We start from the raw sequence: 15,430 nt of genomic DNA on the forward strand, positions 1-15,430 counted from the left end.
CCACTCCTGCGTTTTTTCCGGAAACGGTAGCGTTTTCAGCCACACGCCCATAAAACGCCGTGTTTCCGCCCAGTAACACCCATTTCCTGTCAATCACACTACGTTCGCCGGTGCGAACAAAAAGCCGTGAGTAAAAATCCTTTCTTCATAGCAGAATTACTTAGCGCAGTCGCAGTGCGAACATTGCGCATGCGCTCTAAGCTGATTTTCACTGCGATGCGAAAAAAAAGAACGAGCGAACGACTCGGAATGAGGGCCATAGCTGGGGCTGAGCCATATTACACCTCTATACGTTATATATCTGTAAATATCTATCTATCTATCTATCTATCTATCTATCTATCCCTCCCTCTGTCTGATCATACCTCCCAACCGGTGTTACCAACAATGAAATGAAAAACAAGCAACTGACTAAAAAATAAGCCCAAAACAAGCCCAAACCATTCCTAAAAAAGACCCCCAAAAAGCCCAATTTAAGTTTTTAGTTTTTCTAATTAAAATACATATAATTATAATCTAAGTGCTATGTCTCCTGTGCTTATCCCAACCTTAACTAAAATCTGTAATCTCTCTCTCTCTCTCTCTACTGCTATCTTTCCCTCTCTGTTTAAACATGCAGTGATTACTCCCATTCTAAAAAAACACAACTCTGACCCAAACACACTCTCCAACTACCGTCCCATTTCTCAGCTACCCAGTCCCTCCATGCTACCTGAGAGACGTGCCTACACTCGCCTTACACACTTTCTTAACTCACACAACTTATTGGACCCACTTCAGTCAGGCTTTCGTGCCCAACACTCCACAGAGACGGCACTGACCAAAGTAGTGAATGATCTAGTCACTGCTAGATCAAAAGGCCATTACACACTACTTATTCTTCTAGATCTATCTGCTGCTTTTGACACTGTTGACCACTCTCTTCTCATATAAACACTACAATCCCTAGTTCTTCAGGACACAGCCCTTACTTGGTTCTCCTCCTACCTATCTAATCGCTCTTTCAGTGTTCACATCTCTGATTCTACTCCTCTTCTCTACCTCTATCAGTTGGAGTACCGCAAGGCTCAGTCTTAGGTCCTCTGCTTTTCTCAATCTATACCTCCTCTCTTGGTAAACTAATCAGCTCCTTTGGATTTCAGTATCATTTGTACGCTGAAGATACTCAAATCTACCTATCCTCCCCAGATTTATCACCATCTGTATTGGCTCGTGTCACTGGATGCCTGTCTGCCATTTCATCTTGGATGTCATCTCGCCATCTCAAACTCAACATTTCCAAAACAGAATTAATTATTTTCCCACCAGCTAAGAGTAGTTACCAACCTGATATCTCCATAACTGTTGACAATGCAACTATCCACCCTACCCCACAAGCTCGCTGCATAGGTGTCACCCTTGATTCTGAACTGTCCTTTGTTCCACACATTCAATCTGTCTCTAAATCATGTTACATGCACCTTAAAAACATATCCAAAATACGCCCTTATCTTACACAAGACACTGCAAAAACTCTAATCCATGCACTCATCATCTCCCGCATTGATTATTGTAATAGTCTCCTTACTGGTCTTCCCAAACATAGGCTCTCACCACTTCAATCCATTTTAAATGCAGCTGCGAGGCTAATCTTCCTCGCCAGACGTTCTTCATCTGCTGATCCGCTCTGTCAGTCCCTCCATTGGTTACCGGTATTCTACCGTGTCAAATATAAAATACTTTTACTCACATGCAAGGCTATTAACCAAACTGCACCATCATACATCTCCTCACTCATCTCAAAATATCTCCCTACCAGACCTCTCCGCTCTGCACAAGATCTGCATCTCGCATCCACATGTATTACCTGTTCCCACTCAAAATTACAGGACTTTACCCGGGCTTCACCCACTCTGTGGAATGCCCTCCCACGCACATTAAGACTCTCCTCTAGTCTCCAAACCTTTAAACGTTCCCTGAAAACTCATCTCTTCAGACAAGCCTACCAAATTCCAGACCCACACACATAACCTTCAATTCCCTATCAAGTTACATCCCCTCTGTACAGTCCACATAACCTCACATTTTGTCTTCCAAAATTGCTGGGTGATCATATCATATACAACCCATTAAGAACCTAGCAACCTGGTGGACCATTATGTAACAGGTAGCATCTATCCTTGTGTATCAATGCCTATTTCCCTATAGATTGTAAGCTTGCGAGCAGGGCCTTCCTACCTCTATGTCTGTCTGTCTTTGCCCAGTTTTGTTCTATAACTGTTGTTCTAATTGTAAAGCGCAACGGAATATGCTGCGCTATATAAGAAACTGCTAATAAATAAATAATATGTCTGGCTACTACTCAGTGTTACCTCAGGTGCTGCTGGATGAACTGAAGATACAGTAAATTCTGGAACTTGAAGTCAGGTGGATAGCTTTCAGTTTCTTGATCTTTTTCTTCTGGTATCTGGTTCTCCAGTCGGGATGATAATGATATCCCGGCGGACTGGATGCTGGCTGTCCATATACCAAGAGCGGAATCCCGGCAGCCAGAATACCGGCAGCGATGAGAGAGCAAAGAGTCCGCTTGCGGGCTCGGTGGCTTGCTGCGCTCACCACAGGTTTTATTCCCACTCTGTGGGTCTTGTGGACACCCACGAGTGGGAAAACGCATGGGGAGTGCTGTCGACATTCCCGTCTATCAGAATTTCAGCTTTAGGATCCGGGAACACCGGGATCCTGACAGCCGGGTTAACTACATCCCCTCCAGTCTGTGGTAGACATTATGGGCCTTTTTCAGACCCTGACACAGACGGGCAAAAATAATCGCAAACAACCGATTTTCAGCCATCTGCGTATGCTATCATGATGCGATCGCATCATAATTGACAGGCGATGGGTGTCCGGGGGCAGCGTTACGGCATTGTCAGGGAGTGTCACGGGAAATGCAGGCGTGTCATGGCCGGTTTCGGGGCCGACCAATGATGTCGCCTGCGTTTCATGCGATTGGAAGCATGGCGGTGGTGCCCCTGCTTATGCAGTTATGCTGCATAGGCAGGGGTCAACCTCTTTTTGAATTGCGATCGCATCACGGGGAGGCACCACACATGCTGGATGGCCTTGCCCTGTGTGATTTTGATAGTTGCAAATTCTGCTAAAATAGCACAATCTGCGACCAACTCTGAATAATCTCCTTCGTTTGCAGAAAAGAACTTGCTTACTATCATTTTTCCATTGTTTTAGAAAAATGCAGCCATTTGACACAATTTAAGACCCCCCCCAAATTCATCTATTCATCCACAGCTTCTCACCTATGTCTTTGTGAGGATCTGTGTTGAATGAATGGATGAATGACTACTTCTGATCGGTGCTTTCTGTACCTATAAAAAAAAAAAAAGCCCAAAAACAAGCAGCAAAAGAAATAACAAGCCCAAAAACAAGCAACAAGCAACCATCAAAAAAATAGAGCAACTTGAAAAAAAAAGAAGCCCAATTCCGCTTGTTATAAGCTGAATTGGCAACTATGCCGGAGTCCCAACATGATCCTCTCCAGGAGGGACAGAATGCTCTGCTCCTGGACTTCCCTCTTAATGTATGATTGCCATCACCTGTGCTGAAACACCTTTCTTATCCATTAACCTGTTCGACACAGGTGTTGGCAATCAGAAATTAAGAGGGAAGTCCAGGAGCAGAGCATTGTGTCCCTCCTGGAGAGGGTCATGTTGGGAGGTATGTAGTATTATTATTATTATTATTATTATTATCATCCTCCTTTACTTATATGGCGCCACATAGGATCCACAGCGCCCAATTACACAGTACATAAACAAATAAGCAAAACAAAAAAACTGACTTACAATTCAAGACAATATAAGACAAGTACAGGGTATATAAACATAGCTGCGTCAGCAGACGGCACTGACGTAAGTATCAGGGCGGTAGCAAACCGATGGATCTGGTGCCGTCGAAGGGAGTATTGAAAAGAAGATAAGTTAAGTCAGAGATGGAAAAGCACATGAGCGAAGAGGGCCCTGCTCGTGGAAGCTTATATATATATATATATATATATATATATAGATATATATAGATATATATATATATATATAGTTGTGTGTATGTAAGTATATATATATATATATATATATATATATATATATATATATATACACCCCCCCCACCCCCTCTCACCTTTTGTCCCATTTCTTGTTACTGTGTTGTCACTCATGATGCAGCCTTGCAAATATAGGGCCTAATTCAGTATCACTCACTGATGTGCTAAAATTAAACTATTAAGCGATGTTAGCACTTCTGTGCATGCACACACACCACTGCGCACATGCGCAAGGACTTAAACTGCGATTACATGTGAAGTCCTGTCGTAGGTCGGGTGTCAACGCCCCGTTTTGTGGGCAGTGATGCACCGTTTGGAGGGGGCGCAGTCCAGACAACACAGGCGTGTCCGGACTGTTTGTGTGGCGCATCATGGTGGCTGCGTGATGTCACACGCAGCCAGTGTGACCCAAAACATAGCCCTCTGACTACCTACGCAGCTGCAACTACAACCCATGCTGAATCAGGGACATAAACTACTGACATTACTCAGAAGAAACCTGCATGTAAAAGTAATGTATTTCCACACATATTCCAAGCTTATCATGAGATGCATCCACCCTACGTCAGCGGTATATGCGTCTTTGTTACCACAAGTCATCATCATTCCACATTTCCTCTGTTCTCTCCCCTGCTGCTTGCTCCCACCTTACTCATCTCTTCAAGCTGTCCTTCTCTGCCGGCCCTGTCTTTCTCTGCCAGCCCTTTCCCTCTCTGCTGGTCCTGTCCTTCTCTGCCAGCCCTTTCCCTCCCTCTCTGCTGGCCCTGTCCTTCTCTGCCAGCCCTTTCCCTCTCTGCTGGTCCTGTCCTTCTCTGCCAGCCCTTTCCTTCTCTGCCAGCCCTTTCCCTCTCTGCTGGCCCTGTCCTTCTCTGCCAGCCCTTTCCTTCTCTGCTGGTCCTGTCCTTCTCTGCCAGCCCTTTCCTTCTCTGCCGGCCCTGTCCTTCTCTGCCAGCCCTTTCCCTCTCTGCTGGCCCTGTCCTTCTCTGCCAGCCCTTTCCCTCTCTGCTGGCCCTGTCCTTCTCTGCCAGCCCTTTCCCTCTCTGCTGGCCCTGTCCTACTCTGCCAGCCCTTTTCCTCTCTGCTGGCCCTGTCCTTCTCTGCCAACCCTATCCCTCTCTGCTGGCCCTGTCCTTCTCTGCCAGCCCTTTCCCTCTCTGCTGGCCCTGTCCTTCTCTGCCAGCCCTTTCCCTCTCTGCTGGCCCTGTCCTTCTCTGCCAGCCCTTTCCCTCTCTGCTGGCCCTGTCCTTCTCTGCCAGCCCTTTCCCTCTCTGCTGGCCCTGTCCTTCTCTGCCAACCCTGTCACTGTCCTCTCTGCCAGCCTTGCCCCTGCCTGCTGGCCCTGTTCCCTCTGCCAGCCCTTTCCCTCTCTGCTGGTCCTGTGCTCTCTGCCAGCCCTGTCTCTCACTTCCAGCCCTTTCCTCTTCTCCTTCAAACATGCCCTTCTCTCAACTCATTGATTTGTCTGAATTCTTCCAAATCACTTCACAGCCTCCATTACATCGGCCTCCGCTACTCTGTAATCTCTTACTTCACACTTTGTAATGAAGCCTACCTCCCCTTTAGAATGGAAGTTCTCAGGCAGGGTCCTCTTCCCTCTCATTCCCTCCCCTGTGTTCCTTGTCTTTTGTCTCCTTCTCCCGCTCAGTGACTCTGACACTGTCTGCTTCCCCCATATGATGGGTACAGGGTCACAGAGCCTTTCCCAGGAACTTCCCACTGCCTGTTGGCTCTAGCTACTCCGAGTTCCCTTTTTTTCTTGTCAGCCATTGTGCAGTATGTGGTTTCATTGCAATGCTTGTATTTGTGCGTTGTACTCCAGCGATGGTTAATATTGTGCATCATATTTATGCTATTTCCTGTGTTTGGGTTTATGTCTACCTCTTGAATGGTGCAGAGCCGGCCCTGGAATGATGCCACATGCACTTTGACCCTAACAAATAAAAGATAGTAATAATCATCAGTGAGTATTTGCACCTGCCCTATACTACATGCCTAATAGCCATACTGTATATAGGTTTATGTGAATGCTCCCCAACTGAGAATGCCCCATCACACCCCCGTTCCGTCTCTCCGGTCATAAATGTAGATGCAATCAAAATGCATATGGCTCTTTATCCTGGTACTAGGGATAGCCATCAACCATCGATGATTCAAAATCATTGATGGTTCATGGCCAATGTAGAATACTTTTACCATCGATGGGGGAGAACCAGATGGTTTCCCTTGTCACGATCCGGGTATCTGGACGCCATTACTTACCCTTCAGATGCCTCCTAAGGCTGGCTCAGCGTTCCAGGACCGGATCCCGCTGTCCCTGAGTTTCCACATGCAGAATGTCAGAGTGGTGATTTCATCAGCCGCGGCCTCCGCTGTGCCCGCGTGGTTAAATGTGCGCTTGTCAGTCTGGCGTCTCCTGTCTCCTGTGGCTGGCGTCGCCATTACTGTTTCAATTCTCACATGGATTACAAACCAAACTTCCCTCCAAGTGTCTGCATGGGCGCAGCCATCTTGGATTTTGTCATCTGAGCATTTCCACCAATCTGCTGTCTGTATTGTTGATTTGCATAATTGCCTAGCCAACCCCTTCCTTGCTGCAGGTATAAGTAAGCTGTGCCTGAGCAAGGAAGGCGTCAGTGCTTTGGTTGTCTAACCTAGTTCCAGTTTGTCTCTCTCCTGTGGTTGTCTTCCAGCTCCTGTCTCCAGACTTCTGCTATAGAGACCCGCACCAGCATTCCATCTGCGGTGTAGCCTGACTCTCCGATCTATTCTGGACTCACCTGTTTCCAGTTCATCAATCACCTGCTTCCAGCCCAGCTTCCAGCAGTGTACAGCTTCTCTTAAAGGGCCGGTGTCCTTTCTGCAGTTTACCACTCTCCACCGGTATTATTATTTCACCGCTCTCAAACTCCAAACTTCATCAATCACCTGCTTCCAGCCCAGCTTCCAGCAGTGTACAGCTTCTCTTAAAGGGCCGGTGTCCTTTCTGCAGTTTACCACTCTCCACCGGTATTATTATTTCACCGCTCTTAAACTCCAAACTTCATTATTATTTCATCGCTCTCAAGTTCGTTTATTATTTAACTGGTTCCAGCCAGTATCCACTCCGTACCAACAACAGTCTGGTTCCAGCCAGTATCCACAGCAGCCGTTTTATCTTCAGCAACCCAGCCTTTCCTGGAACACCAGCTGGTACGATCCTGGGTTCTCTCCATTGCTACAGTCAGGTCTGGTAAGAACTTTCCAACTAGAAGATTATAAGAACTGTCTCACTCTACCAGTGCCTGTGGCCCTTGCCAACCTGTAGTACCCAGGAATTGTATTTATCCTCTGTTGACTTTTATGTTTCCTTTACTGCTGCTGTGTTACGGAGTTTGTCATAATAAACATCATTGACTTTTTTCCTGGTTGTCGTGGTCACGCCTTCGGGCAGTTATTCTACATGTTACTTACATGTCTAGGGGTCTGATACAACCTCCCAGGTTCCGTTACATCTCAGCCCCTACAACTGAGGCTGCCTCCCGTCAGCTCAGGCCCTCAGTTGTGACAGTAAGCACTGACCTAATGAATCCAGCCGGAGACCAGGATCAAGCGGCCAGGCCAATGCAAGAACTGGCAGCCCGACTTGAACATCAGGAGGCTGCACAGGGCCACATCATCCGCTGTCTCCAGGATCTCTCTACACGGCTGGATGGGATTCAAACGACCCTCCGTGGACCTGGCACGTCCGGTGCGTCCACTACAGTGACACCAGCTGTAACCCCACCCACCTTACCCATTTCCAGTCCACATCTTCATCTTCCAACGCCAGCAAAATTTGATGGATCTCCAAGGTTCTGCAGGGGATTTCTCAATCAATGTGAAATCCACTTTGAGCTTCTACCTGGCAATTTCTTCAGTGACCGTACCAAAATTGCCTATATCATCTCCCTTCTCAGTGGCTCAGCCCTTGACTGGGCATCACCTTTATGGGAGAAGTCTGATCCCCTGCTATCCTCCTATACTGACTTTGTAGCTACATTCAGGCGCATCTTCGACGAGCCAGGCCGGATAACATCTGCTTCATCTGAGATTCTCCGTTTACGCCAGGGAACACGTACTGTGGGACAGTATCTTATACAGTTTAAAATCCTGGCATCCGAACTGGCATGGAACGACGAGGCCCTGTATGCTGCATTCTGGCATGGCTTATCAGAACGCATCAAGGATGAGTTAGCTACCAGAGACTTGCCCTCTAAGTTGGATGAGCTAATTTCTCTTTGCACAAAGGTTGATCTACGTTTCAGAGAGAGAGCAACTGAGCGAGGAAGATCATCTACTCCTAAATCTTCTGCTCCTCCTCCTCGTCAACCATCTCCATCCAAGGATGAGCCTATGCAAATTAGTCGTCCTCGTCTATCTCCCGCTGAGCGCCGAAGACGTCTCTCTGAGTCTCTCTGTCTCTACTGTGCAGCTCCGTCGCACACTATCAATGCCTGTCCCAAACGTCCGGGAAACTCCAGATCCTAGCTCGCCAAGGAGAGGGCCGGCTAGGAGTAATGATCTCCTCTCCATCTCCTCATGACTGTAACCTCCCAGTGTCGCTCCAAATTGCTCAACGTTACAGGAACGTCATTGCCCTCCTTGATTCCGGAGCAGCTGGGAATTTCATAACCGAAGCTTATGTTAAACGGTGGTCCCTACCCACCGAGAGACTGTCCTCGTCCATCTCTTTGACTGCCGTGGATGGCAGCAAGATTTTTGACGCAGTCATTTCCTTAAGGACTCTTCCAGTTCGTCTGAGAGTGGGAGTTCTTCATTCTGAGTATATTTCTTTTTTAGTGATTCCAAGAGCCACACATCCAGTGGTTTTAGGCCTTCCATGGCTCCGTCTCCACAACCCATCAATTGACTGGACGACTACGCAAATACTGGCATGGGGTTCCTCCTGTGCTGAGACTTGTTTAGCCAAAGTTCTTCCTGTTTGTTCTTCCTTCCCCAGGTCATCTGATGTTCCGCCTCCTCCATATCAAGACTTCACGGACGTGTTCAGTAAAGCCTCTGCTGATATCCTTCCTCCTCATAGAGAATGGGACTGCCCAATCGACCTCATTCCAGGGAAGGTTCCACCGCGAGGCCGAACTTATCCGTTGTCTCTGCCTGAGACACACTCCATGGAAGAGTACATCAAAGAGAACCTGGCGAAGGGTTTCATCCGACCATCTTCTTCTCCAGCCGGCGCAGGCTTCTTCTTCGTTAAGAAGAAAGACGGTGGTCTGCGTCCGTGCATCGACTACAGAGGTCTGAACGACATTACCGTCAAGAACCGATACCCTTTACCCCTGATTACCGAGCTCTTTGATAGAGTTAGTGGTGCAACTATTTTCACAAAGCTGGACTTGAGGGGTGCCTACAATCTCATCCGAATCCGTGAGGGTGACGAGTGGAAGACCGCCTTTAACACCCGTGACGGACATTATGAGTACCTCGTCATGCCCTTCGGATTGAGCAATGCTCCAGCAGTCTTCCAGCACTTCGTGAATGAGATTTTCAGGGACATCTTGTACCGCCATGTCGTGGTTTATCTAGACGACATCCTCATCTTTGCTAATAATCTCGAAGATCATCGTTTCTGGGTAAAAGAGGTTCTTTCCCGTCTCCGTGTCAATCACCTCTATTGTAAATTGGAGAAGTGTGTGTTTGAAGTTAAAACCATTCCGTTTCTAGGTTACATTGTGTCCGGTTCCGGACTAGAGATGGATCCTGAGAAACTCCAAGCAATCCAGAATTGGCCTATACCCTTAAGCCTCAAAGGGGTCCAGAGGTTCTTAGGGTTCGCCAATTATTATAGAAAATTTATACGAGACTTTTCCACCATTGTGGCGCCTATCACTGCATTAACCAAGAAAGGTGCTAATCCGTCCAAGTGGTCCGAGGAAGCTACACAGGCCTTTCACCTTCTGAAGCAACGGTTCATCTCTGCACCAGTTCTGAAACAAAATTTATTAACATAAAACCAATAACAAACTGATTAAAAGACACAACACTACACAGAGCATATAACTGAGGTATTATACCTTATAGTTCACACATAAAGTGTATAAATAAGTGAAAGGGACACTAATATGCCTCTTGAAGAAGCCGCCTGAGGTGCGGAGAAACGCGTTGAGGGTACAGAAGTAAGGGCCACACTTGACCATTAAGTGTCCCACGGAGCACGACATCCATCACTTTCAGCCGTTTGTTACAAGTTACCGGTGAATGATCCAGCCTGTGATTCAATCACTCCACTCTAACTCTCCGGCCGGGCGTCGCTCAGCAAGCTGGAGGATCTGTATGGTGATCTAATACAGGCAACTGGTGCTGCACAGAAAGAAGTGGCTTTCATCTGAATATACCGCTGACGGATGTCTCACCCATGCACAGGGTGATAACAAGCGGTTTCTTAACCATTTATCCCGTACAGCAAGAGATCATTACGTCTCAGTGAGTAACATTAATCGGCTGGTTTATTTTGCTCCAAGGAAACACTATTTAAATCTGGACACCTTTATGGTCACAAACGCTAATTACATCAGTTTACAGGACTTCCTTTTCATTTAAACTGTCTGATATGGAATTAATGTGAGAGATTAACCCTATCTTACAGAGACGGGTTCTCCTGCATATTAGTGTCCCTTTCACTTATTTATACACTTTATGTGTGAACTATAAGGTATAATACCTCAGTTATATGCTCTGTGTAGTGTTGTGTCTTTTAATCAGTTTGTTATTGGTTTTATGTTAATAAATTGTGTTTTTATCAACATCACTGGTACCGTGCGCCTACTTGGTGATTTTGTTTTAGTTGTTTCACTTTCAGGAGGCCGGCTACCTCCTTACCAAGTGGCTGCCATTACCAGTGCTATATTTGCACGACCCTGTTCAGCGCCTAAAAACCTTTTTTCTGTCCAGTTCTGAAACAGCCTGACACCGACTCTCCTTTTATCTTAGAGGTAGATGCCTCCTCCGTTGGAGTAGGAGCAGTGTTATCCCAGAGGGCCAAAGATGGACATCTACATCCTTGCAGTTTCTTCTCCCGGAAGTTCTCCCCAGCTGAGCGCAACTATGCCATTGGCGATCAGGAGTTGCTAGCCATCAAGCTCGCTCTGGAGGAGTGGAGATACCTGTTGGAGGGAGCTTCTCATTCAATCTCCATACTTACCGATCACAAAAATCTTTTATATCTCAAAGGCGCACAATGTCTGAATCCTCGTCAGGCCAGATGGGCACTTTTCTTCTCTTGGTTTGACTTTAAACTCCAGTTCTGTCCGGGTTCTCAGAATCGTAAGGCCGATGCCCTTTCCCGCTCATGGAAGCAAGAAAATGAGTCCGAGTCTGCAGACAAGCATCCTATTATTAATCCGTTGGCATTCTCCACGGTAGGGATGGACTCTACGCCTCCACCAGGGAAAAGTTTTGTTAAGCCAGTTCTAAGGAAGAAGCTCATGCATTGGGCCCATGCTTCCCGTTTTGCTGGACATACAGGCATTCAGAAAACCCTTGAATTTATTTCTAGGTCCTACTGGTGGCCAACTCTGAAGAAGGACGTTATGGAATTTATTGCCTCCTGCCCAAAGTGTGCCCAACACAAAGTCTCCCGCCAGTCGCCTGCGGGGCAACTGGTTCCATTATCTGTTCCCCGTCGACCTTGGACCCATTTGTCGATGGACTTTGTGTTATGCACACCAGTGCCTGCGGGAAAGTACTGGTGTCAGAACTGTTATGCACTCCAGTGTCTGCAGGAATGTACTGGTGTTTGAACTGTTATGCAAAACAAATGGACTCACAGACAAACTGGGGAATATGACATAACGTACACAGAAGATAATAGGGTAACAAAATACACACAAAGTGAACAGAGAAGCCCAGAGGCTAAGGAACTGGGTATCTCCCTTGTATTAGAACTGCACAGATGGAAAAAGCAAGATGTTGTGTTTTAATACGTAGAGAACCCGAAATGCTGTTGCTAAGGGCAACAGCAAAACCCTAAAGGGTTACCAACGGGTGTGGCAGTAAACTCCTTGGTCAGAGATGGAATGATAGACACAAGGAGAGTCTCCACAATCCTATTTCTCACTTGCAGTGCACAGGTTTTAGCTTACTGCCACTAAACTGACCCCTGACACCTAGCACAGTGAGACAGGATTAGACAGGCAAGTCTTAGAATACAGCCGCAAACTTGCTAAGTTCACAGAGTAGTAACAGAACCCCAGCAAGCTAAACGACTGACTCCAGTCTTACTGCTAGGTCTGGATTGGCAGAGTGTAATACCAAATCCCCAGGCCTATTTGCAGTAAGCAACAAACAAATACAAAGCTACACAGTACTGGCTAACTTTCATGAACTGACTAACCAACAAAGATTCAGCAGCATCTGCTTACCCTGAAAAGAGGCCTTATAAAGCAGGTGCTGTCCACGCCCCACTCAGACCTCACAGACTGTGAGCACAAAAACCAGCACCGGATCCCCTGCCGTGCACAGAGCCTATAACCACTGCACAGCAAAAGACCCGAACCGGAGTATCAGCTGCGCTCAGGTTACTCCGCTAGCACTTGTCTCCCGGTTGCCATGACGACGTGGCAGCACAGGGCAGGAGACCCTAACAGTACCCCCCCTCTGACGAGGGGTCAAAGAACCCCTACCACCGGGTTTATCGGGGAACTGCGAGAAGAAAGAGCGTATCAGTCTGGGGGCATGAAGATCACAACTGCGCACCCACGACCGCTCCTCCGGGCCATACCCCTTCCAGTGCACCAAAAATGACAGCCGACCCCGAACCACCTTGGAGTCAAGAATCCTTTCAACAACAAACTCCCTCTGGCCACGTATCAGAAGAGGGGAAGGTCTTCCACTGGAAGAAGGATTACTAATCGCCCGTTTTAAAAGGGAACAATGAAATGTTTTATTGATACCCAAAGAACGGGGCAGATCTAACTGAAATGCCACCGGATTGATAACCCTGGTGATCTTATAAGGGCCGATGAACCGGGGCCCTAACTTATGAGATGGCTGTCTCAACTTCAAATTCTTGGTAGACAACCAGACGAAGTCTCCTAATTTGAAGCTGCAGGGTCTTTTCCGCTTATCAAAAACCCTTTTGGTCACTAATGACACAGACACAAGGGCTTTCTTCACTTTCCGCCAAATACCTCTAAGGACCGAAACCACAGAGGAACCACCAGGCGTGGAGTCCAGGGGGTCAAAAGAATTGGCCTTAGGATGATGCCCATACACACAAAGGAAGGGAGAGATCCCTGTAGCAGAGTGAGCCGCGTTGTTATAGGCAAACTCCGCCATGGACAGATGAGCAACCCAGTCAGTCTGACACTTGGAGACATAACACCTGAGGAACTGCTCCAAGGACTGGTTCACCCTTTCAGTCTGCCCATTAGACTGCGGATGGTAGCCTGACGACAAGCTGACAGAAATCTGGAGATCGGAACAAAATGCCCTCCAGAATTTGGCCACAAACTGGGATCCGCGGTCAGAGACCACATCAAGTGGCAACCCGTGGAGACGCACAACATGCAGCATAAATAATTCAGACAGGTGTCTGGCTGATGGCAGCCCAACCAGTGGAACGAAGTGCGCCATCTTCGAAAACCTGTCAACGACAACCCAGATGGCTGTCATCCCCGAGGATTTGGGCAAGTCCACCACAAAATCCATTGAAATGTGGGTCCATGGCTTAGATGGGATAGAGAGTGGATGTAATGGGCCAACAGGAACCCCTCTAGGAGTCTTATTTCGGGCACAGATGTCACATGCCCGAACCCACTGATCCACATCCTTAGCCACCGAGGGCCACCACACCGCCCTAGATAGCAACTCCCGAGTTCTGGCAATACCCGGGTGACCTGCCGACTTCTTGGCATGGAATTCCAGGAACACTCGCTGTCTTAACCTGGGAGGCACAAACAAAAGACCTACCGGAAGGTCTGGAGGAGCCTGCTCCTGTGCTCTAAGGACTAATGATAAGAGGTCCTGGGTAATGCCCACTTTAATACATGATGGGGAAACAATGGGCAACGGCTCCTCGGTGGTCTCCTGGATTGGAGCAAAACTCCGCGAGAGCGCATCAGCCTTGATGTTTTTTGACCCAGGGCGATATGTTATCAAAAAATTAAAGCGAGCAAAAAACAAAGCCCATCGTGCCTGCCTGGCATTGAGACGCTTCGCTGACTCTAAATATGCCAGATTCTTATGGTCAGTGAGAATTGAGACCACAAACTTAGCCCCCTCAAGCCAGTGTCTCCACTCCTCGAGTGCATCCTTAATAGCCAACAATTCCCGGTTACCCACGTCATAATTCATCTCGGCAGGCGAAAATTTACGGGAAAAGTAAGCACAGGGATGAAGGCGATTATCAGACACTCCCATCTGAGAAAGCACTGCCCCAATACCCATCTCAGAGGCATCCACCTCCACCACAAAAGGACGCTCTGGATCTGGGTGTCGCAGCACCTTGGCCGAAACAAATGCCCTTTTGAGACGGGCAAAAGCCGCTTTAGCCTCACAAGACCAGTGAGCAACATCCGCCCCTTTCTTAGTGAGTGCCACCAAGGGCGCCACTATAGATGAAAATCCAGCGATAAATCGTCTATAAAAATTCGCAAAGCCCAGGAAACGCTGAAGCGCCTTCAAACTAGTGGGCTGCACCCAATCCAGGACTGCCTGTACCTTGGAACCCTCCATTTGGAAACCTTCTGGGGAGATAATATATCCTAGAAATGCGATTTGCTGAACTTCAAATTCGCACTTCTCCAGCTTCGCCCCAAGCCGGTGGTCTCTGAGTTTCTGGAGGACTAAGCGTACATGCTTCCGATGTTCCTCCAGGGAATGGGAGAAGATTAGGATGTCATCTAAGTATACAACTAAGAATCTATCCAAATATTCCCTGAGCACATCATTCATGAAATCCTGGAAGACTGCCGGGGCATTACAGAGCCCAAAAGGCATCACCAAATATTCATAATGCCCTGAGTGGGTATTAAAGGCAGTCTTCCATTCATCCCCCTCTCTTATTCGGATTAGATTGTACGCACCGCGTAGGTCAATCTTAGAAAAAATGGTGGCAGTACGAAGCTGGTCAAACAAGACCGAAATGAGAGGCAGTGGGTATGAGTTTTTAATCGTGATACGGTTCAATTCCCTGAAGTCGATGCAGGGTCGCAACGAACCGTCCTTTTTACCCACGAAGAAGAACCCCGACCCAACTGGAGACTGTGAAGGTCTGATAAATCCCTTAGCCAAGTACTCCTGAATGTACTCTGCCATAGCCTGAGTCTCAGGATGTGACAGGGAGTACAACCTGCTCTTGGG

Source organism: Pseudophryne corroboree, chromosome 9 (genome assembly GCF_028390025.1).
Source record: "Pseudophryne corroboree isolate aPseCor3 chromosome 9, aPseCor3.hap2, whole genome shotgun sequence".
NCBI lineage: Eukaryota > Metazoa > Chordata > Amphibia > Anura > Myobatrachidae > Pseudophryne > Pseudophryne corroboree.